Source organism: Lissotriton vulgaris, chromosome 4_1, assembly GCF_964263255.1.
Source record: "Lissotriton vulgaris chromosome 4_1, aLisVul1.2, whole genome shotgun sequence".
In the NCBI taxonomy this organism is placed as follows: Eukaryota; Metazoa; Chordata; class Amphibia; order Caudata; family Salamandridae; genus Lissotriton; species Lissotriton vulgaris.
The window spans coordinates 2,135,172,320-2,135,186,370 of NC_141691.1; positions in this window are offsets into that span (position 1 = coordinate 2,135,172,320).

The window sequence follows — 14,051 nt, forward strand, 5'->3', positions numbered from 1 at the left end:
TGCAACAACTCTCCCTCCACCTGCGTCATGTCTCTCTCTGTGTGCGCAATCTCACACTCTGCCTGAACCATCTCTCTCCCTGCCTGTGTCATCTTACACTCTGCCTGCTCCATTTCACCCTCTGCCTACGCCATCTCTCTCTCTCTGCATGTGCTATCTCACCCTCTGCTTGTGCCATCCCTCACTCTGCCTATGCCATGTCCCCTGTGCCTGCACTATCTCTCCCCTTTGTCTGCACCTATCTCCCCTCTGCCTGCACCATATCACCCTTCGCCTGCGCAATCTCTCCCTTTGCCTGCGCCATCTCAGCATCTGCCTGTGCCATTTCTCTCTCTGCTTGCGCCATCTCACCCTTTGTGTGCGCCATCTCTCCCTCTGCCTGTGCCATGTCACCCTCTGTCTGCGCCATGTCTCCCTCTGCCTGCGCCATCTCACCCTGTGCCTGCGCCATCTCTCCCTTTGCGTGTGCCATCTCCCCTCTGCTTGCGTCATCTCTTCCTCTGCCTGTGCCATGTCCCCGGTGCCTGCACCATCTCTCCTCCTTGTGTGCACCATCTCCTCTCTGCCTGCAACATCTCTCCATCTGCCTGTGCCATCTCTCTCTCTACCTGTGGCATCTTACTCTCTGCGTGCGCCATCTCTCCCTCTGCCTGTGCCATGTCACCCTCTGTCTGCGCCATGTCTCCCTCTGCCTGCGCCATCTCACCCTGTGCCTGCGCCATCTCTCCCTTTGTGTGTGCCATCTCCCCTCTGCCTGCATCATCTCTCCCCTCTGCTTGCACCCTTTTTGTCTTTATACAACACTACTAGGAAGAGTCCCCCTTTGACTGTGTATTGTGTCTCATGTTTGTATGTAATGCTGGCAAAAAACGAATGGTGCATATTGGAAATGTATTTTGGAAATGAGTCAGGTTTCTGCATTGTAATGTAGTGGTCATTTATATGGCCTGTGCTGTGTTTTAAAAAATTTACTGTGCTATATGTTTTTTGGTAAAATGTATGGCTTTAACATTTTTGACTAGGATCACACTGAGTGTTTTTGTAAATTAATGAATTAAATGTGCACCTTTTTCTATAATGTCACCTGTGTCTCCTCACAGTCTGCATCTCTTTGCTTATAGGGTACTCTTTTCTTATATTGTTTCTCATGGTTTGATTAAATGCTGGTATAGAGATAGTGCTGTAAATTGGAAATGGAATGTATTTTCTGCCTGCACCATCTCCCCACTGCCTGAGCCATCTCTGCCTCTGCGTATGCCATCTCTCCCTCTGCCTGCGCCATGTCACCCTCTGCCTGAGCCATCTGTCCCTTTGTCTGCGCCATCTCACCCTCTGCCTGTGACATCTAACCTTCTGCTTGCGCCATTTTTCCCTCTGCCTGCGACATCTCTCCCTCCTCCTGCGTCATCTCTCTCTCTGTGTGAGCCATCTCACCCTCTGTCTGCACCATCTCTCTCTCTGCCTGTGTCATCTTACCCTCTGCCTGTGCCATTTCCCCATCTGCCTACGCCATCTCTCTCTCTGCCTGTGCCATCTCACCCTTTGCTAGCGCTATCTCTCCCTCTGCCTGTGCCATGTCCCCTGCGCCTGCACCATCTCTCTCCTTTGTCTGCACCATCTCCCCTCTGCCTGCACCATCTCTCCCTCCGCCTGCATAATCTCTCCCTTTGCCTGTGACATCTCCCCCTCCGCCTATGCCAAGTCACCCTCTGTCTGCACCATGTCTCCTTCTGCCTCCGCCATCTCACCCTGTGCCTGCGCCATCTCTCCCATTGCTTGGGCCATCTCTCCCTCTGCCTGCGCCATGTCACCCTCTGCCTGCGACATCTCACCCTCTGCCTATGCCATCTCTCTCTCCGCATGCGCCATCTCACCCGCTGCCTGCACCATCTGTCTCTCTGCCTGTGCCATTTCACCCTCTGCTTATGCCATCTCTCTCTGTGCCTGTGCCATCTCACCCTCTGCTTGCGTCATCTCTTCCTCTGCCTGTGCCATGTCCCCGGTGCCTGCACCATCTCTCCTCCTTGTGTGCACCATCTCCTCTCTGCCTGCAACATCTCTCCATCTGCCTGTGCCATCTCTCTCTCTACCTGTGGCATCTAACTCTCTGCGTGCGCCATCTCTCCCTCCGCCTGTGCCATGTCACCCTCTGTCTGCGCCATCTCTCCCTCTGCCTGCGCCATCTCACCCTGTGTCTGGGCCATCTCTCCCTTTGCCTGCACCATCTCCCCTCCGCGTGCATCATCTCTCTCCTGTGCTTGCACCCTTTTTGTCTTTATACAACACAACTAGGAAGAGTCCCCCTTTCACTGTGTATTGTGTCTCATGTTTGTATGTAATGCTGGCAAAAAAAGAATGGTGCATATTGGAAATGTATTTTGGAAATGAGTCAGATTTCGGCATTGTAATGAAGTGGTCATTTATATAGGCTGTGCTCTTTGTTTTAAACGATTTATTGTCTTATATGATTTTTGGTAACATTTTTGGCTTTAACATTTTCGACTAGGATCACACTGAGTGTTTGTGTAAATTAAAGAACTATATTTGCACCTTTTTCTATAATGTCACCTGTGTCTCCTCACAGTTTGCATCTCTTTACTTATAGGGTAGTCTTTTTGTATATTGTTTCTCATAGTTTAATTAAATGCTGGTATAGAGATAGTGCTGTAAATTGTAAATGGAATGTATTTTCTGTCTCTACTATCCCTCTGCCTCTGCCTGCACCATCTCTCCCTCCGCCTGCAGCATCTCTGTCTCAGCGTGTGCCATCTCTCCCTCTGACTGTGCTATGTCACCCTCTGCCTGCGCTATCTGTCCCTTTGTCTGCACCATCTCACCCCCTGCCCGCGCCATCTCACCTTCTGCTTGCGCATTTTTTTCTCTGCCTGTGCCATCTCTCTCTCCGCCTGCACCATCTCCCCTCTGCCTATACCATCTCTCCCCTCTGCCTGTACTATCTCTCCTCTGCTGCACCATCTCTCCTTCCACCTGCATGATCTCTCTCTGCGTGCACTATCTCATCCTCTGCCTACGCCATCTCTCACTCGCCTGCACCATCTTACCCTCTGCCTGTGTCATTTCACCCTTTGCCTACACCATCTCTCTCTTTGCCTGCGCCATCTCTCCCCTCCGCCTGCACCATCTCTCCTCTGCTTGTACCATCCTTCCCTCCACCTGCGTCATCTATCTGCCTGCATGCACCATCTTACCCTCTGCCTGCACCATCTCTCTCTCTGTCTGTGCCATCTAACCCTCTGCTTGCGCCATCTGTCCCTCTGCTTGTGCCATGTCCCCTCTGCCTGTACCACTGCATGATTTCCTACTCCGGTCAGACACAGTTGCTGTGTTTTAATCTTACTTATGAAGTAAACCAGTGTTTATATCATTTAGTGATTCTAATTGCTATGTAGTATGTTAGTAGTGGTCTATAACATGTTATTTTTTTCTTCACAACAGATTATAATTATCTACAGAGAGAAAAAGCAAAATGCCTACAAAGGATGCAAAAAGAAGAAAATATAAACCGGCTTTATTGTCCAAGAAACGCAATTAGAAGATTTATCCCAAAAACAATATTCAAAAAAAAAAGAAGAATGCTCCTGGTAAGCCAACTAAAGATTTTATAAGGAAATTAACCCAACATAAAAAAAATGTGGAGAAGGTGCAAAAGAAAAAAAAATCTTCTGTAACTACAAAGAAAAAGCAGAGCCCCTAAAAAAATGTTGGAAATGTAGACGGAGATGATATTGTCTATAGTAATAGACGCAAAAATCAGTTCATTGAAATTCGTAGACGAATGTTTCATAACAGAGTTGTTGTAAATATATTTAAAAATGTAAATATTTGTGAAAGGAAAACATCTTTTTACAAGAAAAAGAAAAGTATAGAGAGGACAGTTGAGAAGGCTTTTGAAGTGAAAAAAAAATTATACATTTTAGTAATCAATAGAATTCGTACACTGGACAAGGCAATCAATGTTTTGAAAGCAAAAAGTAAGTGGAAAAGAGTAATTAATAGGACTAATTTTTGTGATGTTTTTTCTGGAGAATGGAAGCATAGCAGTTGACATCAGCAGTCGAGCATATGAGGTGAAGGACGGTCATCCAATTGAAAAAGAGAAAATTGTGTCTAGAACTGCAGAAGAGGTGTTAGCTGCTGAAGTTTTAGGGAGACGTTCTAAGGCTCCGGTGTACACTTGGAATTGTAGTAGTGTTTGTAGTGTGCGACTGGATTCAATTGATTTGTTTCACATTTTCTTTTGAAATATACTAATAAAAGTCTCAAACAAAAGATGAAGATGTTGCAAGAATTAGATCCTTGCAGACTGAGAGAAAAAACAGGTTTGCAAGGGCATTCACTGGTTTGTCTTTCTAGAAAAGTATGTCAGAGTGTTTTTTTACCATTTTAGGATGTTAGCAGTGCATCATACTGAAGTGAGGAAATTAGTGAGAAGGTTGTATTATGCAAAAAGTCCAGCACTTAAGCTAAAACTGTTAAACAGTGCTCTTTTGCATGGATCTTTATTAGATGTAAAGATCATTTGTGAAGAAATTGAATTTAGTTATTTTAGTGAAAAAGAGGACAGTTCAGAAAGTGATACAGTAATTGAAGGCCATGTGGATGAAAATATACATAATTTTAGTACAGAAAATTTTGACCAAGAAATTACTAAGTTTAAGGTCATTACAAGTGAAAAGCCAAATTGTTGTTGTGTGTGTTGTCGATGAACTCATTATAAGAATCAGACTAGGTTAGTTGATTTAAATGTAAAAAGTGAAAATAATAATGAGTGAAAGATCTTGCAACTTATTTGTTGGTAGAGAATTGTTTTGATTTAGGTTTTGATCAACGTATTTGTAAATATTGTTATAATAAATTAAATGATAACAAAATGCCTGCTAGAGCTGTACATAATAATCTTGAGTTGGTAAAGATTGCTTCTGAATTGATGGATTTAAATACCTATGAGTCTATTCTGTTTTAATCTGTGCATCCATTTCAGGCTATTGTTCGCATGGAGCCAAAGACAGGGAAATTGCCTTCTTCAGATTTACAGAGAGGAATAAAGGAAAGAGTTGTTTATTTGCCTCTAGATTTTAAGAAAAATATTGACACAATTGGTGTAGAGAAAGTGGAAGAGGAACCTCTAGGTATTCTAGTTAATGGCGTTCCTACAAAGAGTAAGAAAATCTGCCAAGAATTAGTGGATGTTAGGAAAGTCAAAAAGGCAATGTTGTATATGGTAAAAAACAAGCAGTACTACAAAAATGTATATGTAGGGGAATAGGAAACAACTGTAGAAGAGGACAGTGATTTGTCAGCTGGGCAAATTAAAAAAGTGGAAGTGTCCAGAAGTGAACAAATATATGAACATTATAGTGTTCATCCTCTGCATTCCAAAGAAGTAATGGGGAATGCTATTGAGTTATTCAAAATGAAAGAAGCAAAAGGAAGTCCTATAAGTGTATGGGAAGAAACTTAGAAGCTCGTTGTTTTCCTCAGTTATTTCCAACAGGTCTAGGTGGAAGCTATGATGACCGACCTGTGCAAATTCCTGCATCTGAATACCGGACATCAAGATTATATGCAGAAGATGCAAGGTTTCGCCAATGCATTCCATATTTGTTTCATCTTCTGTTTGAGAGTGACTTGTCTGGACTTTCCTATGCAGTGAACCATATACTAAAAAGTGGAGTACATCTGCAAAATGTTTCGACAAGGGACTTTATGGACAAAGTCCAACAGAAAGACACTGTTTTGGATTCTCAGCTAATTAATCTCATGGCTTGTCAGCGTGGTACTAACGAGTATTGGTTCCGTCGTCATGGGGAATTGAAATGTATGCTAAGAAACTTAGGAACTCCTACATGGTTTCTTACTCTTAGCTGTGCTGAGTATGCTTGGGAACACTTACTTGAAATTCTTCGATAGGCAAATGTAAACATAGAAAATATAGAATTGAAGACACCTGGAGAACTGTGCTCTTTGGATCCAGTTAATGTATGCAGGAATTTCAATCATTGATTTGAAGCTATGATGTCTTTTATCACAAACAAAAAAAATCCTCCTCTTGGAGAGGTTTTGGATTTCTTTTGGAGAAAGGAGTATCAAGCAAGAGGTGCTCCTCACATACATATGCTGCTATGGATCAAAGATGGTCCTAAATTTGGAACAGACTCGGATGACACAGTGATGAGTTTTATTGAACAGTATTCTACAAGTGCTGTTCTGAAAAGTACAGAAGAAAACAATTTAAGACATCAAGTCCTACGGTTTCAAAGCCATAGTTGTGGAAAATACTGTCGTCGAAAGTTCAAATCTAAGGGCAAGTTCTACACAAAATGCTGTTTTGGATTTCCACCACCAGTATTATCAAAAGTAAGAGTAAACGATTTCATGTCATCTTTGCGACATACTGTTACAAGAAAATCACCGAAAAATACCTATAATTTAAGAAGAAATGAAGAGTCCAAATACATAAATAACTATAACCCAGGCATTTTGTCCATGTGGAAAGCTAACATGGATATTCAATATGTTGCAGACAACTGTGGTACTGAAAATTCTGAACCTGTGTTTTAAATATCATGATTCTGTTATAAATTTGGTAACAGCAGACCGTAAACAGTGAGTTCAGCAAGTGCGAGTGTTTTCGTCATGTTACACCAATGGATTCACTGTGTATTTGAAGGTTTTGTTCTGAACCCTCGGGTTCCATCTTGTGCATAGCAGCCATTTTGTGGATTGCATTTACAGTGGGCCCTCACTGTGGCAGAACAAGTATTTAAGGACATAACCTTAGCATGGGTTTGTGCTGACTCCTGCATGACCTGACGAAAGCTGACCCTGTTGCTTGAGGCTAACATTGCCAAGCCAGTTCCTGCCCTTTAGCTGATCAAGATTATAGATCAGAGCACAGGACATTGTAAAGATTTACTATACACAAACCTTGCCTAATCTTGCACACACCTGTCCCTGTTTCTTTCTTTATGACTTGCTTTGCGAGGAGGAGGTGCCCGTTTTTATTGGGGGTCCGTCGATATCTGATGGAAAAACTAGGCCTTGCCGAATAGTTGATTATGGGTTGAACAAACTGAAATATGGGCTTGTCATCATGACTCTGCTTTTTCTTTGTATTGAAAATATATGAATGGTCAACTGTAAAATAAGGAATGTTTGCCTAGGGCATAATAAATGGTATAAAAGGTCTGTGCTGAGACCATTCAGCAGGCTGCCTCATTCAGTTGCTTTAGGTGTGACTGGGCGACGTAGCCTCACAATTAATTGCAATAAAGATGTATTTTCATATTTCAGATTCTCTGTTGATTTCTTTGCTGCTTTTGAATGGACTACTTATTGGTAAGACCCCTGAGAAGGAGTTTGGGGATTTTTAGGTACATCAGATGGCGCCCATCGTGGGGCCTCAACAAGAAGTGACTATCTGGAGGAGTAATCTTGTCAGAGGACAGAAATCTACTGGGGAAGGCAAGACAGAAATCTACTAAAAGAGGTACTCTGTGCACAGAGGTTCTGGGGGATTCTTTGTCTTTGCAGCCCTGTATATTTTCGATTTTTATGACTTAAACTCTCCAAAAGATGTTACCCCTGACTGAGCAAACTTTTTTTGGCGTAAGTTTTTTTAAAAAAGAGAGTTAGTGCAGTTAGAACTTGCCAGTTAGAATTTGGACAACTATTTGTTTAGTATAGCTTTGATAGGTTTGTATAGGTTTGTATATGCGAATTGCAATTTGTGTAGGCAGGTAATGAAGGGATTTTTCTCCATCTGCTTTAGTTGAGGTATAAGTGGGTCGCTCCCAGTCCTTTGTTCTTTGGTTTTGTGGTAATTTGCTTACTTTGTTTGGTCCTTAGTTCTATTTGAAGATTGCAATTTTCAATAACCGAGGGTCTTGTATATTTACGAGTGTATCGATAGAGATAGCCCCTTGAAGTTTAAAGCTAGATTAGTGAGCTATAAGATGCCTGATCTTAGCAAATTTGAAGATTTGTGTTGGCCAACTTTGTATACGTTTGGATTAGCCGGTTTCCCCTAAAGGGAATATCTAAATAGGTTCGATTTACAAACATATTTCTTCCTTGGTGAATTAAAATTCGACATAATACAAAACAAGGATCCTTTGCTCTGTGCAATTTTATGAATGTAGATATGCAGAACGATTTTTGGTGTTCTGCCAGCTAAAGCTAGAGAATTGAGGGTATTTTTGGTGTCCTGCACATACGGCGGTCTGTTGGGCTGTTTATGCAGTCTTTTGGAACACTACTGAGAAGTGTTTCTTGTAAATATGACTTACAGCTACTATTTACAAATGGTTTGGTTTAAGTACAGACTGGGCTGTCCTGTTTTTGCCCTGAGTGTTGATTTGTGGGTTTAATGTATGTTTAAATGTTTATGTGGCTTTTTCTCATTAGTGTAACTTCGGTATGTGAATAGCGTTCGCACAATTTATGAAACAAATGCCTAAAAGCGCTATATTGTGTGTCCTGAATGTTTCAACACTTTCTGTTTATGTCTGAAATGAGCTCAATGTGTGTGTGTTGGTCACATTCAATAGATATAAATAAGGCCCCCCCCAAAAAAACTAAATTTTCTATTTTTGTAAAAATAAATACATTTACAGCATTTTTCTTAGATGCACTGTATTAGATGTTCATGTCAGAATCCAGCAAAGCTCAGTTAGACAGGCTCCAAGCCCCTCCCTCAAGATCCGTGCCCTGCGATCATTGCCACTCTCCTTATGGAGTTGGAGACAGCGCTGGTCGTCTAGATGCTCTTCCTGGTAGTTCCATTTGCACAGATAGGTTAGCGCTCTAGTTTATGCAAGGGCGGCCATTTCGTGCGCTCGCGTTCTAAACGCGGCGCACTTCAACTGAGATTTTCCAGCGTACGGAAGTGTTTTCCCGTGACGCGTTTGTCATTCACAGCAATCCCAGTCAGCCTTGTGAGGAATTTAGTCTCCTCACTCTAGTTTGTCCCAGTTATTTTTCCCCGCTCAGCGAACTGGGTTTCGCTTCCCTTCCGCTTCAGAGATGCATTTATCCTGACAGGAGCTTCTGTAGCAGCGCTGTGGAGATACGCTGCCAGCGTCCTCGTTGCCAGGTTTGAACTGACATTCCTCAGAGAAGCAGTAAGAGGAGCAGTCTTCGTTATTTCTAGACTTACTGAATTGCTGGGATTTGAGTCAGAGCGATTCCAGGAGTTCCAGAGCATTTCAGAGACTTTGTTGACAGCTTATTGTTGTCGTTCAAGTACTTGTGAGAGAATGGGACAATATTCTCGTCTGGCAACCAAATAACTCATAAGTCAGAGACAGCACTCATCAGCCTTGTTCGAGGGAGTTTCTCCAGCCGCATAGTATACAGGGGTATTATTATATGCATATGATAAATATGTTTGTTTACCTACAAAGTGACTACTCCATCTCTAGTACCTACATGCGAGGAACATCCAGGACTCCCACCTATCCAGACATTCTTTGAATTCACCTAGATCTACAGAGAGGGGCAAAGCTTCACACATATACAGGTACTTAACTTCTGAGAGGGGCTTCTTAGTAGGAGAGTGCTAGTATATAGGGAAAGGTACTAAGTGTGCTTATTGTTTTAGGTACTGCTGGTCAGCCTGCTGAGTAGACGAAGACCTTGTGTGACAGTCTCTCTTCTTTCCACTTCCCCTTTCCCCGTCATTCCTGGTCTTGGAGAGATTCGGGTCCAGGGGTGTGGGAGAGCTGGGAAATCAGCATCTGGGTTCCATCTTCACGTCATCCACTCCCACGGAATCATTGGAGTTCAGGTACGCTTCTTGACAGATTGAAGTGCCAGTTCTTCCTTCCGTCTGAGTAGGATGGCTGAAGGTTTTGATGTCAAGGCTTTGGCGTCCATTCTGGAGGAGTTGCAGAAACAACTCAGTGAAACTAGGGAGGAGGTTCGTAAGTCCAATCAGGAGGCTAGTTTTTTAAGACAAAGAATAGATGAACTCTCTGCAAGTCCAAGTCCTAACTTTGGGGGGCTTAAGTCTCCAACATTTGCCCCCTCTTCGTCCTCATCATCTGCCCTGACCACACAGGTAGTGCATGCTATGTCCCCAACCATTCCTTTGGCCCCACCAGAAAGATTTCAGGGGGATCCACATAAAGCTCAGATCTTTTTGACGCAATGTTCCTTGCATTTTCTTTGCAAGCCAATTTTGTTTAAAGAAGACCAGTCCAAGGTGGCGTTCGTGCTGTCTTATCTCAGTGGAGACGCAGCTGCTTGGTCCCTGCCTTTGGTATCCTCTAATGATCCAGTCTTGTATAAGTTTGAAGATTTTAAGTCCGAATTCCTGCGCATCTTTGATCGTCGTACTGTTTCCCAGACCACAGATAATGAGTTGCTGGACTTAAAGCAAGGCAACAGGGATTTGGTGGCTTATCTGGCACAATTTAACAAGTTAATCGTTGAGACCAATTGGCCAGCGGAAAAGAGAGCGGCTATTTTTTAAAGTGGACTCAAGGATGAGCTTAAGGATGGTCTCGCTCAAATCCCGAAGAGACCAACCGAAGTGTCAGCATTGATTGATCTGGTCCTGCAAATTGATCAAAGGCTCTCTGAACGTCGGAGTGAGAGGCGAAGGGACATCAAACCAATTCCGCCTCGATTTGATCGAGTTCGCTCAGATCCCCCAAAGAACAGTGATGGGAACTTCGCAGAGGAACCAATGCAAATAGGAACAGTCAGAGGTCCACTCTCTCAAGAAGAGAGAGAGAAGAGGCGTCAAGGCAAACTTTGTATGTATTGTGGCCAGTCCGGTCATTTCGTTAAGGAATGTCCAAGAAGACCCAAATCCAATCCTTCGGTAAAAGACAGGCTCCACCAGTAGACGGAGTTGCTCTGGTGGAAGCTGTACATGAGTCAACTCCCAAGTCTCAACAGTTGGCAAATACGTTGCAATTGGAGGCCCCGCATTTGATCCTGCCTTGTGTAATCAGATTTGGAGGAAGTCGTGAGGAAACGGTATCAGTAATGTTAGATTCCGGTGCAACTGGAAATTTTTGTGACTTACAGTTTGCCAAGAAGTTGCAGATCAAGTTTGAGAAGAAATTGAAGCCTGAACCAGTGCGTGCAGTAGACGGCACAGAACTTTCCTCTGGTCCCATTGCCTTTGATACCGAAGTGATAACAGTCGTGGGTCCGGGAGAGCACCGGAGTCATCTGAGTTTCAATCTAATTGATGCTCCACAGTTTCAAATGATTTTGGGCTTGCCCTGGCTTACGGAACACAACCCTCAGATCGATTGGGCCAAGCGATCTGTGGAGATGAATTCCAAGTTTTGTATAGAACATTGTTTTCATGATCGTTTGGACCATCCTCAACCAACGGTATCTGCAAGTTTAGCTAAACAAGTGCAAATGATTTGTACAATTGAAGTTCCTGAAATTCCAGAGGAATATTTGGATTTGAAAGAAGTCTTCAATGAAAAGGAAGCAAGTAAACTACCCCCTCATAGAGAATATGATTGCCGGATAGAGCTTGAACCAGGCGCCTCTTTACCCTGCAGTCGTATTTACGCTCTTTCAGAACCTGAGAATTTACATTTGAAGGAGTATATTGAGCAAAATTTGGAAAGAGGTTTCATCCGACCTTCACAGTCCCCAGTGTCTTCCCCTCTCTTCTTTATTCCGAAGAAGGATGGGTCTTTGAGAACTTGTATAGACTACAGGGCCTTAAATCAGGTCACCAAGAAGAATCGCTATCCATTACCCCTCATTTCGGAGCTACTTGATCAGGTCAAGAATGCTAACATATATACCAAATTGGACCTGAGGGGGGCTTATCATCTGGTGCGTATGGCGGAAGGAGAGGAGTGGAAGACGGCATTCCGAACTCGGCTGGGGTTGTTTGAATACCAAGTAATGCCCTTTGGCCTTTGTAACGCCCCAGCCGCTTTTCAACATTTTGTGAATGATGTACTTCGTGAATGTTTAGATCGTTTTGCAGTAGTTTACATCGACGACATCCTCATCTTTTCAGAGAATCTCGAGGAACATGTTCATCATGTGCGAATCATTTTGGAGCGTTTTCTGAAGTATTAATTGTACGTCAAACTGGAGAAATGTGTCTTTCACACTTCTGAAGTGGAATTCTTGGGGTTTATTCTTTTCCCAAAGGGAGTCTTCATGGATGATACCAAGTTACAGGCGATAAAATCTTGGCCAGCTCCTAGATCCGTCAAGGAGATACGAAGTTTTTTGGGATTTGCCAATTTTTATCGGCGGTTCATTCAGAATTTTTCAGAGAAAGTAAGCCCAATCACCTGTCTATTAAGAAAGAATGAGCGTTTCATTTGGGGCAAGGAGTCAGAAGAAGCCTTCCAATTGTTGAAGAATGCGTTTGTTTCAGCACCAGTTTTGCAGCATCCAGATTTAAGGGAACCTTTCTTTGTGGAAGCCGATGCTTCCAATTTGGCTATTGGAGGAATTTTGTCCCAGCGGCAGAAACAAACGGGTCAGTTACATCCGGTGGCATACCATTCTCGAAAGCTATCCCCTGCAGAAATCAATTACTCAATTGCCGATAAGGAGCTGTTGGCTATAAAGGATGCCTTTAAAGTATGGAGGCATTACCTCCTGGGGGCCAGACATGCGATCACAGTGTTCACCGATCATCGCAATTTGCAGTTTCTTAAGTCGGCCAGAACTCTAACTCCACGTCAATTAAGATGGTCCCTTTTCTTTGCAGATTATGATTTCGTTTTGACATACAAGCCTGGAGCCGCCAATGGGAAAGCAGATGCCCTCTCTCGTCTCAGTCTTGGAGACGATTCCGAAAAAGCTGAAGAATGTTTTATCATTCCACAGGAAAAGATTGTTGCCACAGTGTTGGAGGATGATTTGGAAGATCGAGTCAGAGAAGTATTTCAAGGAAGTGAATTCTCTAATTGGGAAAAGACAGGCAAGGATCGCGAAGTCAAAGATGGGAAACCTTACTTTCAAGGAAAGTTGTTTATTTCAAGTGAAGAGTTACAGAACGAAATCCTCCGGCAGTTTCATGAACATCCGCTGGCAGGTCATAAAGGTGCAGTGAAGACTTTAGAACTGGTGAAGAGGACCTTTTTTTGGCCTGGGATGGAAGCGCAGGTGAGACAGCACGTCGCTACTTGTGAGCAGTGTCTTAAGGGCAAGAGTTCCAGACAGTCCCCACAGGGTTTTCTTCAGCCATTGCCAGTCGCCCCATCCCCTTGGCACACCATCTCTATGGATTTCATTGTGGAATTACCCTCGAGTCAGGGATTTTCAGTCATCTGGGTGGTGGTGGATCAGTTCTCTAAGATGAGCCATTTCATTCCATTGAAAGGGTTGCCCACAGCTTCTCAATTGGCTACACTTTTCCTCCAACACATAGTCAGAGTGCATGGGGTTCCAAAAATCGTAATCTCTGACCGGGGTTCACAGTTTGTTTCCCGTTTTTGGAGGTCCTTCTTAAAGGGTTTAGGAGTAGATTCCCGTCTGTCGACCAGTTTCCATCCGGAGACGGATGGACAGACGGAAAGGGTAAACCAGGATCTAGAGCAGTATCTCCGCTTGTACTTGATGGAACAGGAAGGAGAGTGGCCCTCTCTATTGAGTACTGCTGAGTTTGCCTACAACAATGCAGTTCATTCGGCTACTGGATATTCTCCTTTCTTTCTCAATTCTGGTAGACATCCAAACATGTTAGTGGGTAAATCCGAGGTTGAGGTCCCGGCAGCTGAGGAGGTTATTCAAGATTTACAGAAAGCATATCAGTCTGCTTCGTTTAATCTCTCCAAGGCAAAGGCAGATTACAAGAGGCAGGCCGATAAGAAGCGCAGGGAGGCTCCAACATTTTTGTCCGGGGATTTGGTTTGGGTATCCACCCGCCATATGCGGTTGGTTGGAAATAAAAAATTTCAGCCTACATTTGTGGGTCCTTATCCTGTGGTGAAGATGATTATTCCAGTCAGTGTCAGGCTGGCTCTCCCTAAGTCCATGAAGATTCATCCCACCTTTCATGTATCTTTGATCAAACGAAGTCTACC